The following is a 21,279-nucleotide window of genomic DNA, read 5'->3' as shown; positions in this document are numbered from 1 at the left end:
GAAGAAGAATTACGGTTGAAATGATATTTTATTGTTGTTTTTGTTTTGGGAGAGACAACGGTGTGATGGTATATTCTGTTATGGAACACTACTTACATGATAGAAAGATAGATACATACATAGATACGCAAGTTATTAAAACAATAAAAGAAAAACGTATTTTAAGATGAATTCACTAGTATGTCAATATTGTTAAAAAAAAAAGCAAATAAAGTTAATCTTTTTATTAAAAAGAACATTATTACACTTTAGGTTGAATACATAAATTTTAAGGTAATTTTACTATATTATATTTAATAACGAAATATAATGTTTAAGGAATTAGATTTGGTTCAATTCATATTAAGTTTGTTCATATCGATAAATGTGAGAGTTGAACTTAAGAATTTTGATAGATAATTTATAAGACCGATGTTCTCTAAACTTTGAAAGACGTTTTAATCGGGTAAGTTTTTGAGACTCAACTCACTTAGTATGTGTTTAGTTCCACTTTTATTTATAAAAGCCAAATGTAGAATTAATTATGACATGTTTGGTTGTTTTCGAGTATAATTGATTTTGTCGAATTAATTTTAATAAAACTTAGAATTTATAGTTTTTTATTTTAGAATTGATTTGTACACGTAAATTTATGATTCAAGTGACTTAAAACACACTTTTATTTATTGAGTCTTGCTAACAAGTGCCCTTGTTAAAGATAAAAATAGAAATAGATGACAAATTTTAAGTATAAAAAGTTAAATTTTAAAGTTTCAATGCCTTAAATACGTCATTTTCAAAACAAAATTTCTTCTTTAATTTTCTTAACAAAGAAACTTGTTAGCATTTCCCTTATTTAAAATCAATTTTGCATAATGGGGAGACTGTTAAACATATTCTAATCAGAAAACCAAACATACAATTAAAATATAAGGAAAATGTAACAAGTCAAGTGGAGGTAGGGATGGGGAACAGTACACCCCACCGGCCTCAAAGTGGTGGGCCAGTGGCACACACTGCGTGTCTCTCGCCCTTTACCTTATGGGATGAGGACCCATAAAAAGATACCATTAGTTGACGTAGATCCACACATCACTCATCTTACCCTGCTAAATTCTCTGTACCAAATTGCTTATATTACTCACTCACACCGCGTTTCTGTTAAGTAAACGTCACATTCCTCCACTTCTTTCTTTCCTCTAAAGTTCTGTTTTTTTCCCTTATCACCACATGCCATTTGCCAACCTTAAGCCAACCACGTGTGAACACAAAACGACAACCTCACTACCCTCGTTATTATTATGATGATTGTAATTATGATTATGATGATATGACCTATATGAATATATATGATCACTCCTTTTCATCACAGGTTGTGTAATCTTATATGAAATTGTATTAGGTGACATGTAAATCTTAGTTATTGAGAGTAATGTGTTCCTAATACTACGTCTACTGTTTTTTTTATGGAAGTTTTCCTAATCTACTACTTCTTTAATAAAGCTTCTCTCTCTTCATTATGTCATTATTAGCAATCTATCACATGCAATGATACTATACTTACCGTCCCATGCTCGTCGTCGACACTACTTTTACATAACAGACAGTCAAAGTCTCTCTGGATTGGTCTTCGATTGAAGAGACAAAAATAACACAAACAAGATAAGTATATATTTTTTAGTTGGTCATAAGACATAAACATAAACATTAACTTAGACAGACATACATATATTTACATCATTTAAATATTTTGATAAAAAAAGAAAATTGATACCATTTTTTTTATAATGGGTCTAAATGTTTTAAATTTGGACTTCTAATCGCACAAATTTTGCTCATATAACGTCTTTATGTAATTAATTAATTCATACGTAAATATCTGTTCGGTTCCTCAGTTTTTTGGATCTCAAAATCAAAAATCAAGAACTAAAAATTAGTTCTTTTTACATCGGTTTGGTTTTAAACCGAACTAGAGAAGGTCTAATACTTTTTCGGTTTGAATTTTCAATTTTAATGGTTTTATCCAAACCAGTTACACCCCTATTAGCGATAATGACACTGCGTACAAGTGTAGTTCCAATCGTAATTTCACTTGAGCTCCTCATCACATCACAAGATAGATGCAGGAGAAAAAACTTTGGTGCCTAAATGAAATGAAGATCACTAAAAAAATGAAAACGGGATAGCTTTTTTATGTCAACTATAACAATAATACCTAAGACGGTAAGACAGCCTTAGACAATCTCCAATTGGAGAGTCTTAAACTTTTTAAGACTTGATACCTATTATGTACCCCTATTGGTGAGAAAAGTTGTTAAAGTCTTATAAGCTTCAATGTCTCACTTAAGACCCCAATTTTAAGTGGGACCCACATTTTTAAAATATTAAAAATTGAAATGTAAAGATATAAAGTTATTGGTAGTTGATTAGTGAATCCATTTAAGAAATTTGTGTGAGATTCTGGGTTGGAGGGATTGAGTGTTTTTTAGATACTACTATTAAAAAACTTATAAATAAGCGATGTGTACACGTAACGTAGTACCCATATAAGTATCCAAAAAATGCATGTCTCCGTCGTGGATGAATATCAATCTTTTTTATGTCTCTTTACTTCACTAATCATCCTATTTTTTTAGAAACCCAAGGAAAAGATCCTTATATATTCGATTTGCAATTTAAAAAATATATTTATCTAATTCAATGACACCAACTTTGCAAATACATTGAGATATTCTAATAAGATCATGAAACAATATATAATAAAACAAGAGAGCAAGGAAAGATGAAGAAAGAAAAAAAAAAACTTAGAAATTTGTACGACAAAATCTTGAACCAAAGTACGGCTTTCATTGATCAATAACAAAGTGCAGGCTTATATAGCCTTTTACAAAGAGATAACCAACGTTTAGCATAATATAATCCTAAAACACGTGGTAGCATACTAGACTAGGCTAAAAGGAAATGATAGTAAGTAACCTAACCCTAATAAGCAACTAGGTAGGAGATTATTGTAATGGAACTGCATGCGCACGTTTCAATCGTCATTCAAAAATCCGAATCAAGCAGCAAGGCGGTATCAGTATGGGAAACTCAAGGTCAGCAAAAGCACTTTGACGGAGCGGTGGCTGTTGTTTCGAAATCTGGTTTCCGCCGGCGCGGGATCCGCCATTAGGGATGGTGTTGGAATTGTTGAAAGTGGGAAGATTGTGAAAAACTCTAGGGTTAAGGCTCGGTGAGTTGATTTTTAAGTCATCCATGATTGAATCAACCAACAAGAGACCCAATTTGTATTTTTGAGTGATGATTTGGGTTTGGGTGGATGGCTATATATAAATATACATAGCATTCACTCATTAATGGTGGTCACTCAATCACTCTATCAAATCCGTCCTAAAATCAATCAATAATATTAGGGTTCATAAGTAATATCCTAATTTTCCGATCAAACATATTTTCCGATCAAACATATCATTGATTATAACACTTTTCTTCTACTTTGTTCCTCAATATAATACTCCCTCACTCCATTTGTAAAAAAAATTAAAAAAATAGAACTCCCTCCCTCCTCCCATATATTATTCCCCTCTCAAAGTTACAAGTTGTTTCGGTTATTTCATACAGATTAAAAAATTATATATTTGTTGAAACAAAATATAATTAATTTTACATAGGAGAAGAAATTATGATTAACTTTACAAAATTATCTTAAATTAATAACGCGCAAAAGAAGATTTCTTAAAAGAATAAGAAGAAGAGTGAATAGTAAAAGCAGTATATATTAAGCATTAACAATTCATTGTATCGAAAAAAATATCTTATATTTTGGGATTTTTTTTAAAGTGATTTTTAATTTGGAATGAGTAAGTATTAATTTCGAGTTTCCAAAGAAATATTAGGTATTTGTTTCGATTCGTCCGTGTTAAGAAAAATTGATTAAATAAAAGAAGAAAAATTAGAATTTTGTTGAAGGAGTCAAACAAGGAAACATTCAAAGGGAAAACATTTTTGGACAAATAGTTTAATAGTTAGACTCGCACACATTGATTTAGAGAAGGGAAAAATTTCTTGATAGAAATCAAGTATGCCAATGTCCCTACAACTACCAAATGTGTTGCACTTACAGAGCGCAAATGCAAATTTTACGCTCACTTACCCTTCAGTTCCTGCCAAATGCGAAAGTAAAATTTTCTTTCTTAATTAATAGTATGAGAGTAGCATTCTTTCAATTCTAGCATTAACTCTATTACAAAATGGAAAATGTTAACTTGTGCCCTCAAGGCACGAGTTAAGAAATCAAAGATAGAAACTTTTTGTTGGAAATTGTGCATTTAATGTTCTAAAAATTTAAAATCTCCTCTTTTCAAGACATTATTTATTATTTAACTAGTGCTGTACCCGTGCATACGCACGGGTTGCGCCGTTGGCGCATTTTTTTTTGCCAATGTTTATATTTTAATTGGGGAGTGTATAAGCAATGCAAATTTGTTAAAATAATTTTATTTGGCAGTAAATTTTATTTTATTTTTTTGGAAAAAGCAAGATTAGGACAAACTAAACTTATCAAAATTGAATATCATTGGTAGCTTTGTGAATAAGTAATTGGCAGATTTGTACCTATATTAAGTAAATAATTGGATTGGAAATGATTATAAATATTTTTTGCAGTCAACATGAGGGTTAATATTAAGTAAAATTGTTTATATAATTAGGTGAATTTCTGGGAACACAAAGGAAACGGCAACTTTATTAATCAACATATGTAAATGTGGAGTTCACCCCACTTGATTCGATAGAAATAAAGTTGAGTGAAAACTTGTTAAGCGTATTCACTCCTAAAAAAAGTTTTAATCTTATGAAATTTAATTTTATTAGTGTCAACTTGTCACTTTTTTCATGCATTTTAGTTAAAGAGAATATAATATCGTTGTATTATAAAAGTTAATTTCTTTTGTGACAACTTATCCCATACATTTGAGTTATTTCTAAGATTTTATAAGTGACAACTTGTCTTTTTTATCAAAGATAATTTTGTTTATGACAACTTATCCCGTACATTTAAGTTATTTCTAAGATTTTATAAATAACAACTCGTTAAGTATTTGCTCCTAAAAAAAACACTTATGTCGTGGAAGTTTAACTTTATTAGTGACCACTTAACATTTTTTTTTTTCATGCATTTTACTTAAAGAGAGTTTAATATCGTTGTATAATTAAAGTTTATCAGAGTTAATTTTATTTGTGATAAATTATCCCGTACATTTGAGTTATTTCTAAGATTTTATAACTGACAACTTTTCTTTTTATCAGAGTTAATTCCTTTTGTGACAACTGATCCAGTACATTTGTGCTATTTCTAAGATTTTATAAGTGACCACTCATTTAGCGTGTTTGCTCCTAAAAAAAAACTTGTCTGCGGTATGAAATTTAACTTTATTAGTGACAACTTATCATTTTTTTCATGCATTTTTGTTAAAGAGAGCTTAATATCGTTGTATAATAAAAGTTTATCAGTGTTAATTTGATTTGTGAAAACTTATCCCATACATTTGAGTTATTTCTAAGATTTTATATGTGACAACTTATTTTTTTTATCTGAGTTAATTTCTTTTGTGACAACTGATCCACATTAGAGCTATTTCTAAGATTTTAAAAGTGACAGCTTGTTTAGCGTGTTTGCTCTTAAAATAAACTTATCTGTTGTACGAAATTTTACTTTTTTTTGACAACTTATCACTTTTTTCATGCATTTTAGTTAAACAGAGCTTAATATCGTTGTATAATAAAAGTTTATCAGTGTTAATTTGATTTGTGAAAACTTATCCCGTACATTTGAGTAATTTCCAAGATTTTATAGGTGACAACTTCTCTTTTTTATCTGAGTTAATTCATTTTGTGACAACTGATCCCATACATTTGAGCTATTTCTAAGATTTTATAAGTGACAACTCCTTTAGCGTGTTTGCTCCTAAAAAAAACTTGTCTCGTGTATGAAATTTAGCTTTATTAGTGACAACTTATCACTTTTTTCATGCATTTCAGTTAAAAGAGAGCTTAATATCGTTGTATCATAAAAGTTTATCAGAGTTAATTTCATTTGTGAAAACTTATCCCGTACATTTAAGTTATTTCTAAGATTTTATGAGTGACAACGTGTCTTTTTTATCTGAGTTAATTTCATTTGTGACAACTGATCCCGTACATTAGAGTTATTTCTAAGATTTTATAAGTGACAACTCGTTTAGCGTATTAACTCCTAATAAAAACTTGTATGCAGTATGAAGTTTAACTTTATTAGTGACAACTTATCACTTTTTTCATGCATTTTTGTGAAAGAGAGTTTAATATCTTTGTATGATAGAAATTATGGTGCAAATAATAGGAATAATTTTATAGTGATATCATGTTGATTTTTTTATATATCTTTGAAAAAAGATATTCTACGTTGAATCTTATTTAATATGTCGATAAAATATATTATTTTAGCAATGACCACTCAATTAAAATTATTTTTTCACTGACAACTTGTCTATTTTATCAAAGTTAATTCCATCTGTGACAACTTATCGCGTATATTTGAGTTATTTCTAAGATTTTATAAGTGACAATTCGTTTAGCGTGTTTGCTCCTAAAAAAAACTTGTCTGTTGTATGAAATTTAACATTATTAGTGACAACTTATCACTTTTTTCATGCATTTTAGTTAAAGAGAGCTTAATATCGTTGTATAATAAAAGTTTGTCAGAGTTAATTTCATTTGTGAAAACTTATCACGTACATTTAAGTTATTTCTAAGATTTTATAAGTGACAACTTGTCTTTTATATCAGAGTTAATTCCATTTGTGACAACTGATCCCGTACATTTGAGTTATTTCTAACATTTTATCACTGACATTGTCTCTTTTATTAGAGTTAATTCCATTTGTGACAACTTATCGCGTATATTTGAGTTTTTTCTAAGATTTTATAAGTGACAGCTTGTTTAGCGTGTTTGCTCCTAAAAAAACTTGTCTGCTGTACGAAATTTAACTTTATTAGTGACAACTTAATTTTAATATTCATGTACGGGATTAGTTAAAGAGAGCTTAATATCGTTGTATAATAAAAGTTTATTAGAGTTAATTTAATTTGTAAAATCTTATCTCGTACATTTGAGTTATTTTTAAGATTTTATTAATGACAACTTGTCTTTTTATCAAAGTTAATTCCTTGTGTGACAACTGATCCCGTACAGTTGAGCTATTTATAAGATTTTATAAGTGACAACTCGTTTAGCGTGTTTGCTCTTAGAAAAAACTTGTCTGATGTATGAAATTTAACTTTATTATTGACAACTTATCACTAACTTCATGCATTTCAGTTAAAGAGAGCTTAATATCGTTGTATAATAAAAGTTTATCAGAGTTAATTTCATTTGTGAAAACTAATCCTGTATATTTAAGTTATTTATAAGATTTTATAAATGATAACTTGTCTTTTCTGAGTTAATTCCATTTGTGAGAACTAATCCCATACATTAGAGTTATGTCTAATATTTTATAAGTGACAACTCGTTTAGCGTATTACGTCTTAAAAAAAAACTTGTATGTCGTATGAAGTTTAACTTTTTTATATATCATTGAAATAAGATATTCTACGTTGAATGTTATTTAATATGTCGATCAAAAATATTATTTTACCAATGACCACTCAACAAAAATTATTTTATCAGTGACAGCTTGTCTCTTTTATCAAAGTTAATTCCATTTGTGACAACTTATCGCGTTTGAGTTATTTCTTAGATTATATAGGTGACCACTTCTCTTTTTTATCTGAGTTAATTTCTTTTGTGACAACTGATCCCGTACATTTGAGCTATTTCTAAGATTTTATAAGTGACATCTTGCTTATCGTGTTTGCTCCTAAAAAAAACTTATCAGTTGTATGAAATTTTACTTTTTTTGTAACAACTTATCACTTTTTTCATGCGTTTTAGTTAAAGAGAGCTTAATATCGTTCTATAATAAAAGTTTATCAAAGTTAATTTGATTTGTGAAAACTTATCCCGTACATTTGAGTTATTTCTAAGATTTTATAGGTGACAACTTCTATTTTTTATCTGAGTTAATTCCTTTTGTGACAACTGATCCCATACATTTGAGCTATTTCTAAGATTTTATAAGTGACAACTCGTTTAGCGTATTAACTCCTAATAAAAACTTGTATGCCGTATGAAGTTTAACTTTATTAGTGACAATTTATCACTTTTTTCATGCATTTTAGTTAAATAGAGTTTAATATCTTTGTATGATAAAAGTTTGTCAGAGTTAATTTCATTTGTGAAAATTATCCCGTATATATTAGTTATTTCTAAGATTTTATAAGTGACAACTTGTCTTTATATCAAAGATAATTTTATTTGTGACAACTGATCCCTTATGAAAATTATCTTTATTAGTGACAATTTAGTTAAAGAGAATTTAATATTAGAGTTAATTTCATTTGTGAAAACTTATCCCGTACATTTAAGTTATTTCTAAGATTTTATAAGTGACAACTTGTCTTTTATATCAGAGTTAATTCCATTTGTGACAACTGATCCCGTACATTTGAGTTATTTCTAACATTTTATCACTGACAGTTTGTCTCTTTTATCAAAGTTAATTCCATTTGTGACAACTTATCTCGTATATTTGAGTTGTTTCTAAGATTTTATAAGTGACAGCTTGTTTAGCGTGTTTGCTCCTAAAAAAAACTTGTCTGATGTACGAAATTTAACTTTATTAGTGACAGCTTAATTCTAATATTCATGTACGGCATTAGCTAAAGGGAGCTTAATATCGTTGTATAATAAAAGTTTATTAGAGTTAATTTCATTTGTAAAAACTTATCCCGTACATTTGAGTTATTTCTAAGATTTTATGAGTGACAACTTTTCTCTGAGTTAATTCCAATTGTGACAAATGATCTCGTACATTAGAGTTACTTATCACTTTTTTCATGCATTTTAGTTAAATAGAGTTTAATATCTTTGTATGACAAAAGTTTGTCAAAGTTAATTTCATTTGTGAAAACTTATCCCGTACATTTGAGTTATTTCTAAGATTTTATAGGTGACAACTTCTATTTTTTATCTGAGTTAATTCCTTTTGTGACAATTGATCCCATACATTTGAGCTATTTCTAAGATTTTATAAGTGACAACTCGTTTAGCGTATTAACTCCTAATAAAAACTTGTATGCCGTATGAAGTTTAACTTTATTAGTGACAATTTATCACTTTTTTCATGCATTTTAGTTAAATAGAGTTTAATATCTTTGTATGATAAAAGTTTGTCAGAGTTAATTTCATTTGTGAAAATTATCCCGTATATATTAGTTATATCTAAGATTTTATAAGTGACAACTTGTCTTTATATCAAAGATAATTTTATTTGTGACAACTGATCCCTTATGAAAATTATCTTTATTAGTGACAATTTAGTTAAAGAGAATTTAATATTAGAGTTAATTTCATTTGTGAAAACTTATCCCGTACATTTAAGTTATTTCTAAGATTTTATAAGTGACAACTTGTCTTTTATATCAGAGTTAATTCCATTTGTGACAACTGATCCCGTACATTTGAGTTATTTCTAACATTTTATCACTGACAGTTTGTCTCTTTTATCAAAGTTAATTCCATTTGTGACAACTTATCTCGTATATTTGAGTTATTTCTAAGATTTTATAAGTGACATCTTGCTTATCGTGTTTGCTCCTAAAAAAAACTTATCAGTTGTATGAAATTTTACTTTTTTTGTAACAACTTATCACTTTTTTCATGCGTTTTAGTTAAAGAGAGCTTAATATCGTTCTATAATAAAAGTTTATCAAAGTTAATTTGATTTGTGAAAACTTATCCCGTACATTTGAGTTATTTCTAAGATTTTATAGGTGACAACTTCTATTTTTTATCTGAGTTAATTCCTTTTGTGACAACTGATCCCATACATTTGAGCTATTTCTAAGATTTTATAAGTGACAACTCGTTTAGCGTATTAACTCCTAATAAAAACTTGTATGCCGTATGAAGTTTAACTTTATTAGTGACAATTTATCACTTTTTTCATGCATTTTAGTTAAATAGAGTTTAATATCTTTGTATGATAAAAGTTTGTCAGAGTTAATTTCATTTGTGAAAATTATCCCGTATATATTAGTTATTTCTAAGATTTTATAAGTGACAACTTGTCTTTATATCAAAGATAATTTTATTTGTGACAACTGATCCCTTATGAAAATTATCTTTATTAGTGACAATTTAGTTAAAGAGAATTTAATATTAGAGTTAATTTCATTTGTGAAAACTTATCCCGTACATTTAAGTTATTTCTAAGATTTTATAAGTGACAACTTGTCTTTTATATCAGAGTTAATTCCATTTGTGACAACTGATCCCGTACATTTGAGTTATTTCTAACATTTTATCACTGACAGTTTGTCTCTTTTATCAAAGTTAATTCCATTTGTGACAACTTATCTTGTATATTTGAGTTGTTTCTAAGATTTTATAAGTGACAGCTTGTTTAGCGTGTTTGCTCCTAAAAAAAACTTGTCTGATGTACGAAATTTAACTTTATTAGTGACAGCTTAATTCTAATATTCATGTACGGCATTAGCTAAAGGGAGCTTAATATCGTTGTATAATAAAAGTTTATTAGAGTTAATTTCATTTGTAAAAACTTATCCCGTACATTTGAGTTATTTCTAAGATTTTATGAGTGACAACTTTTCTCTGAGTTAATTCCAATTGTGACAAATGATCTCGTACATTAGAGTTACTTATCACTTTTTTCATGCATTTTAGTTAAATAGAGTTTAATATCTTTGTATGACAAAAGTTTGTCAAAGTTAATTTCATTTGTGAAAACTTATCCCGTACATTTGAGTTATTTCTAAGATTTTATAGGTGACAACTTCTATTTTTTATCTGAGTTAATTCCTTTTGTGACAATTGATCCCATACATTTGAGCTATTTCTAAGATTTTATAAGTGACAACTCGTTTAGCGTATTAACTCCTAATAAAAACTTGTATGCCGTATGAAGTTTAACTTTATTAGTGACAATTTATCACTTTTTTCATGCATTTTAGTTAAATAGAGTTTAATATCTTTGTATGATAAAAGTTTGTCAGAGTTAATTTCATTTGTGAAAATTATCCCGTATATATTAGTTATATCTAAGATTTTATAAGTGACAACTTGTCTTTATATCAAAGATAATTTTATTTGTGACAACTGATCCCTTATGAAAATTATCTTTATTAGTGACAATTTAGTTAAAGAGAATTTAATATTAGAGTTAATTTCATTTGTGAAAACTTATCCCGTACATTTAAGTTATTTCTAAGATTTTATAAGTGACAACTTGTCTTTTATATCAGAGTTAATTCCATTTGTGACAACTGATCCCGTACATTTGAGTTATTTCTAACATTTTATCACTGACAGTTTGTCTCTTTTATCAAAGTTAATTCCATTTGTGACAACTTATCTCGTATATTTGAGTTATTTCTAAGATTTTATAAGCGACAGCTTGTTTAGCGTGTTTGCTCCTAAAAAAGTTAATTTCATTTGTGACAATTGATCTCGTACATTAGAGTTACTTATCACTTTTTTCATGCATTTTAGTTAAATAGAGTTTAATATCTTTGTATGACAAAAGTTTGTCAAAGTTAATTTCATTTGTGAAAACTTATCCCGTACATTTGAGTTATTTCTAAGATTTTATAGGTGACAACTTCTATTTTTTATCTGAGTTAATTCCTTTTGTGACAATTGATCCCATACATTTGAGCTATTTCTAAGATTTTATAAGTGACAACTCGTTTAGCGTATTAACTCCTAATAAAAACTTGTATGCCGTATGAAGTTTAACTTTATTAGTGACAATTTATCACTTTTTTCATGCATTTTAGTTAAATAGAGTTTAATATCTTTGTATGATAAAAGTTTGTCAGAGTTAATTTCATTTGTGAAAATTATCCCGTATATATTAGTTATTTCTAAGATTTTATAAGTGACAACTTGTCTTTATATCAAAGATAATTTTATTTGTGACAACTGATCCCTTATGAAAATTATCTTTATTAGTGACAATTTAGTTAAAGAGAATTTAATATTAGAGTTAATTTCATTTGTGAAAACTTATCCCGTACAATTAAGTTATTTCTAAGATTTTATAAGTGACAACTTGTCTTTTATATCAGAGTTAATTCCAGTTGTGACAACTGATCCCGTACATTTGAGTTATTTCTAACATTTTATCACTGACAGTTTGTCTCTTTTATCAAAGTTAATTCCATTTGTGACAACTTATCTCGTATATTTGAGTTATTTCTAAGATTTTATAAGTGACGGCTTGTTTAGCGTGTTTGCTCCTAAAAAAAACTTGTCTGATGTACGAAATTTAACTTTATTAGTGACAGCTTAATTCTAATATTCATGTACGGGATTAGTTAAATGGAGCTTAATATCGTTGTATAATAAAAGTTTATTAGAGTTAATTTCATTTGTAAAAACTTATCCTGTACATTTGAGTTATTTCTAAGATTTTATGAGTGACAACTTTTCTCTGAGTTAATTCCAATTGTGACAAATGATCCCGTACATTAGAGTTATTTCTAAGATTTTATAAGTGAAAACTCGTTTAGCGTATTAACTCCTAATAAAAACTTGTATGCCGTATGAAGTTTACCTTTATTAGTGACAACTTATCACTTTTTTCATGCATTTTAGTTAAATAGAGTTTAATATCTTTGTATGACAAAAGTTTGTCAGAGTTAATTTCATTTGTGAAAACTTATCCCGTATATATTAGTTATTTCTAAGATTTTATAAGTGACAACTTGTCTTTTTATCAGAGTTAATTCTATTTGTGACAACTGATCCCTTATGAAAATTAACTTTATTAGTGACAATTTAGTTAAAGAGAATTTAATATTAGAGTTAATTTCATTTGTGAAAACCTTTCCCGTACATTTAAGTTATTTCTAAGATTTTATAAGTGACAACTTGTCTTTTATATCAGGGTTAATTCCATTTGTGACAATTGATCCCGTACATTTGAGTTATTTCTAACATTTTATCACTGAAAGTTTGTCTCTTTTATCAAAGTTAATTCCATTTGTGACAACTTATCTCGTATATTTGAGTTGTTTCTAAGATTTTATAAGTGACAGCTTGTTTAGCGTGTTTGCTCCTAAAAAAAACTTGTCTGATGTACGAAATTTAACTTTATTAGTGACAGCTTAATTCTAATATTCATGTACGGCATTAGTTAAAGGGAGCTTAATATCGTTGTATAATAAAAGTTTATTAGAGTTAATTTCATTTGTAAAAACTTATCCCGTACATTTGAGTTATTTCTAAGATTTTATGAGTGACAACTTTTCTCTGAGTTAATTCCAATTGTGACAAATGATCCCGTACATTAGAGTTACTTATCACTTTTTTCATGCATTTTAGTTAAATAGAGTTTAATATTTTTGTATGACAAAAGTTTGTCAAAGTTAATTTCATTTGTGAAAACTTATCCCGTACATTTGAGTTATTTCTAAGATTTTATAGGTGACAACTTCTATTTTTTATCTGAGTTAATTCCTTTTGTGACAATTGATCCCATACATTTGAGCTATTTCTAAGATTTTATAAGTGACAACTCGTTTAGCGTATTAACTCCTAATAAAACTTGTATGCCGTATGAAGTTTAACTTTATTAGTGACAATTTATCACTTTTTTCATGCATTTTAGTTAAATAGAGTTTAATATCTTTGTATGATAAAAGTTTGTCAGAGTTAATTTCATTTGTGAAAATTATCCCGTATATATTAGTTATTTCTAAGATTTTATAAGTGACAACTTGTCTTTATATCAAAGATAATTTTATTTGTGACAACTGATCCCTTATGAAAATTATCTTTATTAGTGACAATTTAGTTAAAGAGAATTTAATATTAGAGTTAATTTCATTTGTGAAAACTTATCCCGTACATTTAAGTTATTTCTAAGATTTTATATGTGACAACTTGTCTTTTATATCAGAGTTAATTCCATTTGTGACAACTGATCCCGTACATTTGAGTTATTTCTAACATTTTATCACTGACAGTTTGTCTCTTTTATCAAAGTTAATTCCATTTGTGACAACTTATCTCGTATATTTGAGTTATTTCTAAGATTTTATAAGTGACGGCTTGTTTAGCGTGTTTGCTCCTAAAAAAAACTTGTCTGATGTACGAAATTTAACTTTATTAGTGACAGCTTAATTCTAATATTCATGTACGGGATTAGTTAAACGGAGCTTAATATCGTTGTATAATAAAAGTTTATTAGAGTTAATTTCATTTGTAAAAACTTATCCTGTACATTTGAGTTATTTCTAAGATTTTATAAGTGACAACTTTTCTCTGAGTTAATTCCAATTGTGACAAATGATCCCGTACATTAGAGTTATTTCTAAGATTTTATAAGTGAAAACTCGTTTAGCGTATTAACTCCTAATAAAAACTTGTATGCCGTATGAAGTTTACCTTTATTAGTGACAACTTATCACTTTTTTCATGCATTTTAGTTAAATAGAGTTTAATATCTTTGTATGACAAAAGTTTGTCAGAGTTAATTTCATTTGTGAAAACTTATCCCGTATATATTAGTTATTTCTAAGATTTTATAAGTGACAACTTGTCTTTTTATCAGAGTTAATTCTATTTGTGACAACTGATCCCTTATGAAAATTAACTTTATTAGTGACAATTTAGTTAAAGAGAATTTAATATTAGAGTTAATTTCATTTGTGAAAACCTTTCCCGTACATTTAAGTTATTTCTAAGATTTTATAAGTGACAACTTGTCTTTTATATCAGGGTTAATTCCATTTGTGACAATTGATCCCGTACATTTGAGTTATTTCTAACATTTTATCACTGAAAGTTTGTCTCTTTTATCAAAGTTAATTCCATTTGTGACAACTTATCTCGTATATTTGAGTTATTTCTAAGATTTTATAAGTTACAGCTTGTTTAGCGTGTTTGCTCCTAAAAAAAACTTGTCTGCTGTACGAAATTTAACTTTATTAGTGACAACTTAATTCTAATATTCATGTACGGGATTAGTTAAAGAGGGCTTAATATTGTTGTATAATAAAATTTTATTAAAGTTAATTTCATTTGTAAAAACTTATCCCGTACATTTGAGTTATTTTTAAGATTTTATTAATGACAACTTGTCTTTTTATCAAAGTTGATTCCTTTTGTGACAACTGATCCCGTACATTTGAGCTATTTATAGGATTTTATAAGTGACAACTCGTTTAGCGTGTTTGCTCTTAGAAAAAACTTGTTTGATGTATGAAATTTAACTATATTATTGACAACTTATCACTAACTTCATGCATTTCAGTTAAAGAGAGCTTAATATCGTTGTATAATAAAAGTTTATCAGAGTTAATTTCATTTCTAAAAACTTATCCTGTATATTTGAGTTATTTCTAAGATTTTATAAATGATAACTTGTCTTTTTTATCTGAGTTAATTCCATTTGTGACAACTAATCCCGTACATTAGAGTTATGTCTAATATTTTATAAGTGACAACTCGTTTAGCGTATTACGTCTTAAAAAAAACTTGTATGTCGTATGAAGTTTAACTTTATAAGTGAGAATTTATCACTTTTTTCATGCCTTTTAGTTAAAGAGAGTTTAATATCTTTAAAGTGATATCATGTTGATTTTTTTATACATCATTGAAAGAAGATATTCTACGTTGAATGCTATGTAATATGTCGATAAAAAATATTATTTTATCAATGACCACTCAACAAAAATTATTTTATTAGTGACAGCATGTCTCTTTTATCAAAGTTAATTCCATTTGTGACAACTTATCGCATATATTTGAGTTATTTCTAAGATTTTATAGGTGACAACTTCTCTTTTTTATCCGAGTTAATTTCTTTTGTGACAACTGATCCCGTACATTTGAGCTATTTCTAAGATTTTATAAGTGACATCTTGATTATCGTGTTTGCTCCTAAAAAAAAACTTATCTGTTGTATGAAATTTTACTTTTTTTGTGACAACTTATCACTTTTTTCATGCATTTTAGTTAAAGAGAGTTTAATATCGTTCTATAATAAAAGTTTATCAAAGTTAATTTGATTTGTGAAAACTTATCCCGTACATTTGAGTTATTTCTAAGATTTTATAGGTGACAACTTCTCTTTTTTATCTGAGTTAATTCCTTTTGTGACAACTGATCCCATACATTTGAGCTATTTCTAAGATTTTATAAGTGACAACTCGTTTAGCGCGTTTGATACTAAAAAAAACTTGTCTCATGTATGAAATTTAACTTTATTAGTGACAACTTATCACTTTTTTCATGCATTTTAGTTAAAAGAGAGCTTAATATCGTTGTATGAGAAAAGTTTATCAGAGTTAATTTCATTTGTGAAAACTTATCCTGTACATTTGAGTTATTTCCTAGATTTTATGAGTGACAACTTGTCTTTTTTATTTGAGTTAATTCCATGTGACAACTGATCCCGTACATTGGAGTTATTTCTAAGATTTTATAAGTGACAACTTGTTTAGCGTATTAACTCCTAATAAAAACTTGTATGCCGTATGAAGTTTAACTTTATTAGTGACAACTTATCACTTTTTTAATGCATTTCAGTTAAAGAGAGTTTAATATCTTTGTATGATAAAAGTTTGTGAGAGTTAATTTCATTTGTGAAAACTTATCCCGTACATATTAGTTATTTCTAAGATTTTATAAGTGACAACTTGTCTTTTTATCAGAGTTAATTCCATTTGTGACAACTGATCCCTTATGAAAATTAACTTTATTGGTGACAATTTAGTTAAAGAGAATTTAATATTAGAGTTAATTTCATTTGTGAAAACTTATCCCGTACATTTAAGCTATTTCTAAGATTTTATAAGTGACAACTTGTCTTTTATATCATTGTTAATTCCATTTGTGACAGCTGATCCCGTACATTTGAGTTATTTCTAACATTTTATCACTGACAGTTTGTCTCTTTTATCAAAATTAATTCCATTTGTGACAACTTATCGCGTATATTTGAGTTATTTCTAAGATTTTATAAGTGACAGCTTGTTTAGCGTGTTTGCTCCTAAAAAAAACTTGTCTGATGTACGAAATTTAACTTTATTAGTGACAGCTTAATTCTAATATTCATGTACGGGATTAGTTAAAGGGAGCTTAATATCGTTGTATAATAAAAGTTCGTTAGAGTTAATTTCATTTGTAAAAACTTATCCCGTACATTTGAACTATTTTTAAGATTTTATTAATGACAACATGTTTTTTTTATCAAAGTTAATTCCTTTTGTGACAACTGATCCCGTACATTTGAGCTATTTATAAGATTTTATAAGTGACAACTCGTTTAGCGTGTTTGCTCTTAGAAAAAACTTGTCTGCTGTATGAAATTTAACTTTATTGTTGACAACTTATTACTAACTTCATGTTTTTTAGTTAAAGAGAGCTTAATATCGTTGTATAATAAAAGTTTATCAGAGTTAATTTCATTTGTGAAAACTTATCCTGTATATTTGAGTTATTTCTAAGATTTTATAAATGATAACTTGTCTTTTTTATCCGAGTTAATTCCATTTGTGACAACTAATCCCGTACATTAGAGTTATGTCTAATATTTTATAAGTGACAACTCGTTTAGCGTATTACGTCTTAAAAAAAAACTTGTATGTCGCATGAAGTTTAACTTTATAAGTGAGAACTTATAACTTTTTTCATGCCTTTTAGTTAAAGAGAGTTTAATATCTTTGTATAATAGAAATTATAGTGGAAATAATAGGAATATCGTTAAAGTGATATCATGTTGATTTTTTTATATATATCATTGAAAGAAGATATTCTACGTTGAATGTTATTTAATATGTCGATAAACAATATTATTTTATCAATCACCACTCAATAAAAATTATTTTATTAGTGACAATTTGTCTCTTTTATCAAAATTAATTCCATTTGTGATAACTTATCGCGTATATTTGAGTTATTTCTAAAATTTTATAGGTGAAAACTTCTCTTTTTTATCTGAGTTAATTTCTTTTGTGACAACTGATCCTCTACATTTGAGCTATTTCTAAGATTTTATAACTCACATCTTGTTTATCGGGTTTGCTCCTAAAAAAACTTATCTGTTGACCATTTTTATTCTCTCACCTCAACTTTTTACCAAACAAACTATTTTTTGTCTTTACTACTGTCTCTCCCACGTGAAAACTGTCCAAGCATCACTAATCACTCCTTCCAATATTCAACTTCACATCACATTTACTTTTGTAATTATTTCTTATTTTTTATTGTGAAAAGTCACATTTATCTTTGGTACTACTCTCTCACGTGAAGTACATCAGCCTCCCATCACTCTTTTTTAATTTTTATATATTAGTCTCTCTCTTGTAAGTGAAGAGAGTAAGAGTTATACCACTCACAATAGTTTGGGCCGGGTATAACAATAGATCAAGCCCAATCTCTTATAATAAACCCTAGTCTGTTTTGCATATTGTGTTGACAGTTAACTCTCAATTTTCCTCATACGGCTGCCGCATCCTGTCTCCAACACAAACCCTCATTTGTTAATTTTTTTCTCTCTCTTCAGGAATCAACCTGAGAAGCTCTCCTTGTGTAAAATAACCCTAGCCGCCGAATCACTGCTCACAACCTCCTTAATCCATTTCCGATTACCTCTGGCTAATCTTCATCTATTTCTTCTCCTCTATCATTTTATTAAGTTTATTTTTAGATCATATAAATTTGTAAACATCTCAACCAACACTTTCACAGCTAGATCTCGGACAACATAGACAATATTTTGAAAAATCATCATCTTAAAAAACTCTCCTCCATCTCCTCTACAAAACCCACAAAAAAGATCTGAACTCGGAATTCCTTTTTTCCGGCCACCACTGTGTTATTGTCTAAAAAATCGGTGTCTTCATCAAGGTCAAGTTCTTGACATCTTACCATTACATGCAACATCAACAAACAACAGCAGGAACATCAACAAACAACAGCAGCAACAACAACAATCAAAAGATGGAATTTGATATGGTTGTAAGACTTGTTTGTAGATCAATGAATCTATTTTAACTTCTTTAGATCTGATACTAATGGTATTTTTTTGGTAATATTCTTCTTTTCAATTTTTGAGAAATTTTTTTTTTCTTTTCCTGTAAATTCAATGAAGAATTCTTTTCAAGTTTTTTTTTATACGAAGACTTTTTTTTTTAACTTCAAAAAAAGGACTTTTTTATCAAGTTTTTTATTTTTTATTTAAAGTATAAATAGATGACACTTTTCTTGAACCCAAATCATAAAGATTTGATTTTTAAAACAATAAAAAGATATTATAAAATCTATTTTCTACTCATCAAATCAAATTAAGTGGGCTTAATTTGGGTCTTCATATTTTTCAAAATTGTAGAGATTTACAATACCATGAATCTTAAGAGAGTGATATTCTTTCTCATTTTACACAATAATAATAATATTAAAATTAAAAAAAAGGTAAATGTATAATTTGTTACCCATTGCTTTAATAAAAATTTCTTTCAAGTTGATATTCAATTTAGAAAACTCTTTATTATGACTTTTCCTATCCAGATAAGATTGCAAATCTATTTTTTACCCACGTTTACAAATCTATTTTTTTCCCTTTTATCTTGCTACTTCAATGGTTCATTCATATAATCACAATAGATAAGATTGCTATTTCTTTTGATATTTGCACTCATCTTCCTTCTCTTGTTGTTCCTACTCTTGCAAAAATATAAAGACATAACTTTATTATAATTTGGATATGAATGTTGATTGGTATACTTTGAAGTAGAGTTTGTTATGTTTGTGCAGTTGAAAAAAAAAATTATCTTTATTTAGTTTAAGATGATGATTTGAAGGGCAAAAAGAAGGAAGAAGTTTGCAAAGAGAAAGACATGAAAAAAAAAATTGTTCTTGTTACCCTCCATTTTCTTTACATTTCCTGCAAAATAAGAAAATGATTAAAAATATAGAGTAGATGATGAAACATACATGATATACATATAAATTGTATCTACTTTTTTTCCTATTGCAATTTATTGGCTTTGTATTTTCTTTTTCTTTCTTCTTCATCTCAAAACAAAAAAATGAAGGGAAACGTTCTATGTATTTTTTTCTTCCAATAAAAATGAGGAAAAATTAATAGTGGAGAAATACACATTATGAATGTTGTTTGTATACCTTGATGATGTCATAGTCATTTAGCTGAAGAAAAAAAAGAAGCGCAAGTCAGTTTACATGTTGATATGAAGAAAAAAAATATGAAAAAGAAGAAGAGTTATTGTTACCTTCCTGTGTTCTCCTTTACTCTTAAACCTTCGTCCATCAAAAGAGGAATCTCTCTGCATAATAAGAGAAGAAAATGAAGATTAGAAATAGGGAGAAGATTGAAATAAAATAAGAACATGTGAGAGAGAAAGATCAATGTGTGAAATGGACTCTTGAATATTGTATATAAAAGTGTTTTGAGAATAAATAAAATGAGTTTGAATTTGAATTTCAAATTTAAGAGCCAAAAGTTTGTACTAAAGCAATAAAGCAATAAGTTTTGAAATTCAAATTTAGAAGAGGAAAGAAAGTGTGGGAACGATTGTTTTTTGAAAAGCTTTTGTGAAGAAAAAGTTTTGCCACTTGTCAAACACAGAACGAACCCACTTGTCAAGCAAAGCCGCAGCCAAATGGCACCCACACACGCAGCCAGATGTTGCTCCCTGGTGCAGCGTGCACTCCTATCTTATATTATAAGAGATTCCCTTTTTAGAATCTTAACTTGTGCCCTAAGGGCACAAGTTAACACTACCCTTACAAAATTTGGCATCTCTCATAAATGAAATAATAATATTTTAGTTAAATTATCTTAATCAAGTATTTATGTGTTTATTATTACCATAAATTTAAAGTGGAATATATTAGTAATAAAAGTAATATTTATTAGAAAAGGTATAATTGGAAAAAATTAATTCATATTGTATTGCAAATTGAAAGATTTTTTATTTTTAGATAAAATATTTTTATGGATGAGTCATATTGTGGAAGGGAGGGTGTGCCATTTTTAAAATTTCACATGCATTAATGAATTTTTTTGAAAAATATCATTTTTATTTTAGAGAAAATAACTTATACCATTTCATTAAAAATTAAATCAGTCATACATGTCGGAATCTCATCAAAGATACGGAGCTAGGAAG

At 27.8% G+C, this 21,279-nt stretch overlaps 1 long non-coding RNA gene across 1 annotated transcript; it reads right to left on the bottom strand.

Moving 5' to 3' along the window:
- Nucleotides 1–18,329: 18,329 nt before the first annotated feature.
- Nucleotides 18,330–20,847, bottom strand: LOC146957469 (uncharacterized). Its single transcript, XR_015023178.1, has 3 exons — nt 20,380–20,847; nt 20,273–20,296; nt 18,330–20,033 (listed from the first exon to the last, which is right to left on the bottom strand). It is a non-coding gene; the product is annotated as an uncharacterized LOC146957469 (long non-coding RNA).
- Nucleotides 20,848–21,279: the final 432 nt, after the last annotated feature.

The sequence above is a fragment of the Medicago sativa genome, chromosome 1, assembly GCF_051527215.1.
Source record: "Medicago sativa cultivar Bolivia chromosome 1, Bolivia_mono, whole genome shotgun sequence".
In the NCBI taxonomy this organism is placed as follows: Eukaryota; Viridiplantae; Streptophyta; class Magnoliopsida; order Fabales; family Fabaceae; genus Medicago; species Medicago sativa.
This window is presented reverse-complemented; position numbering and strand designations above follow the sequence as displayed.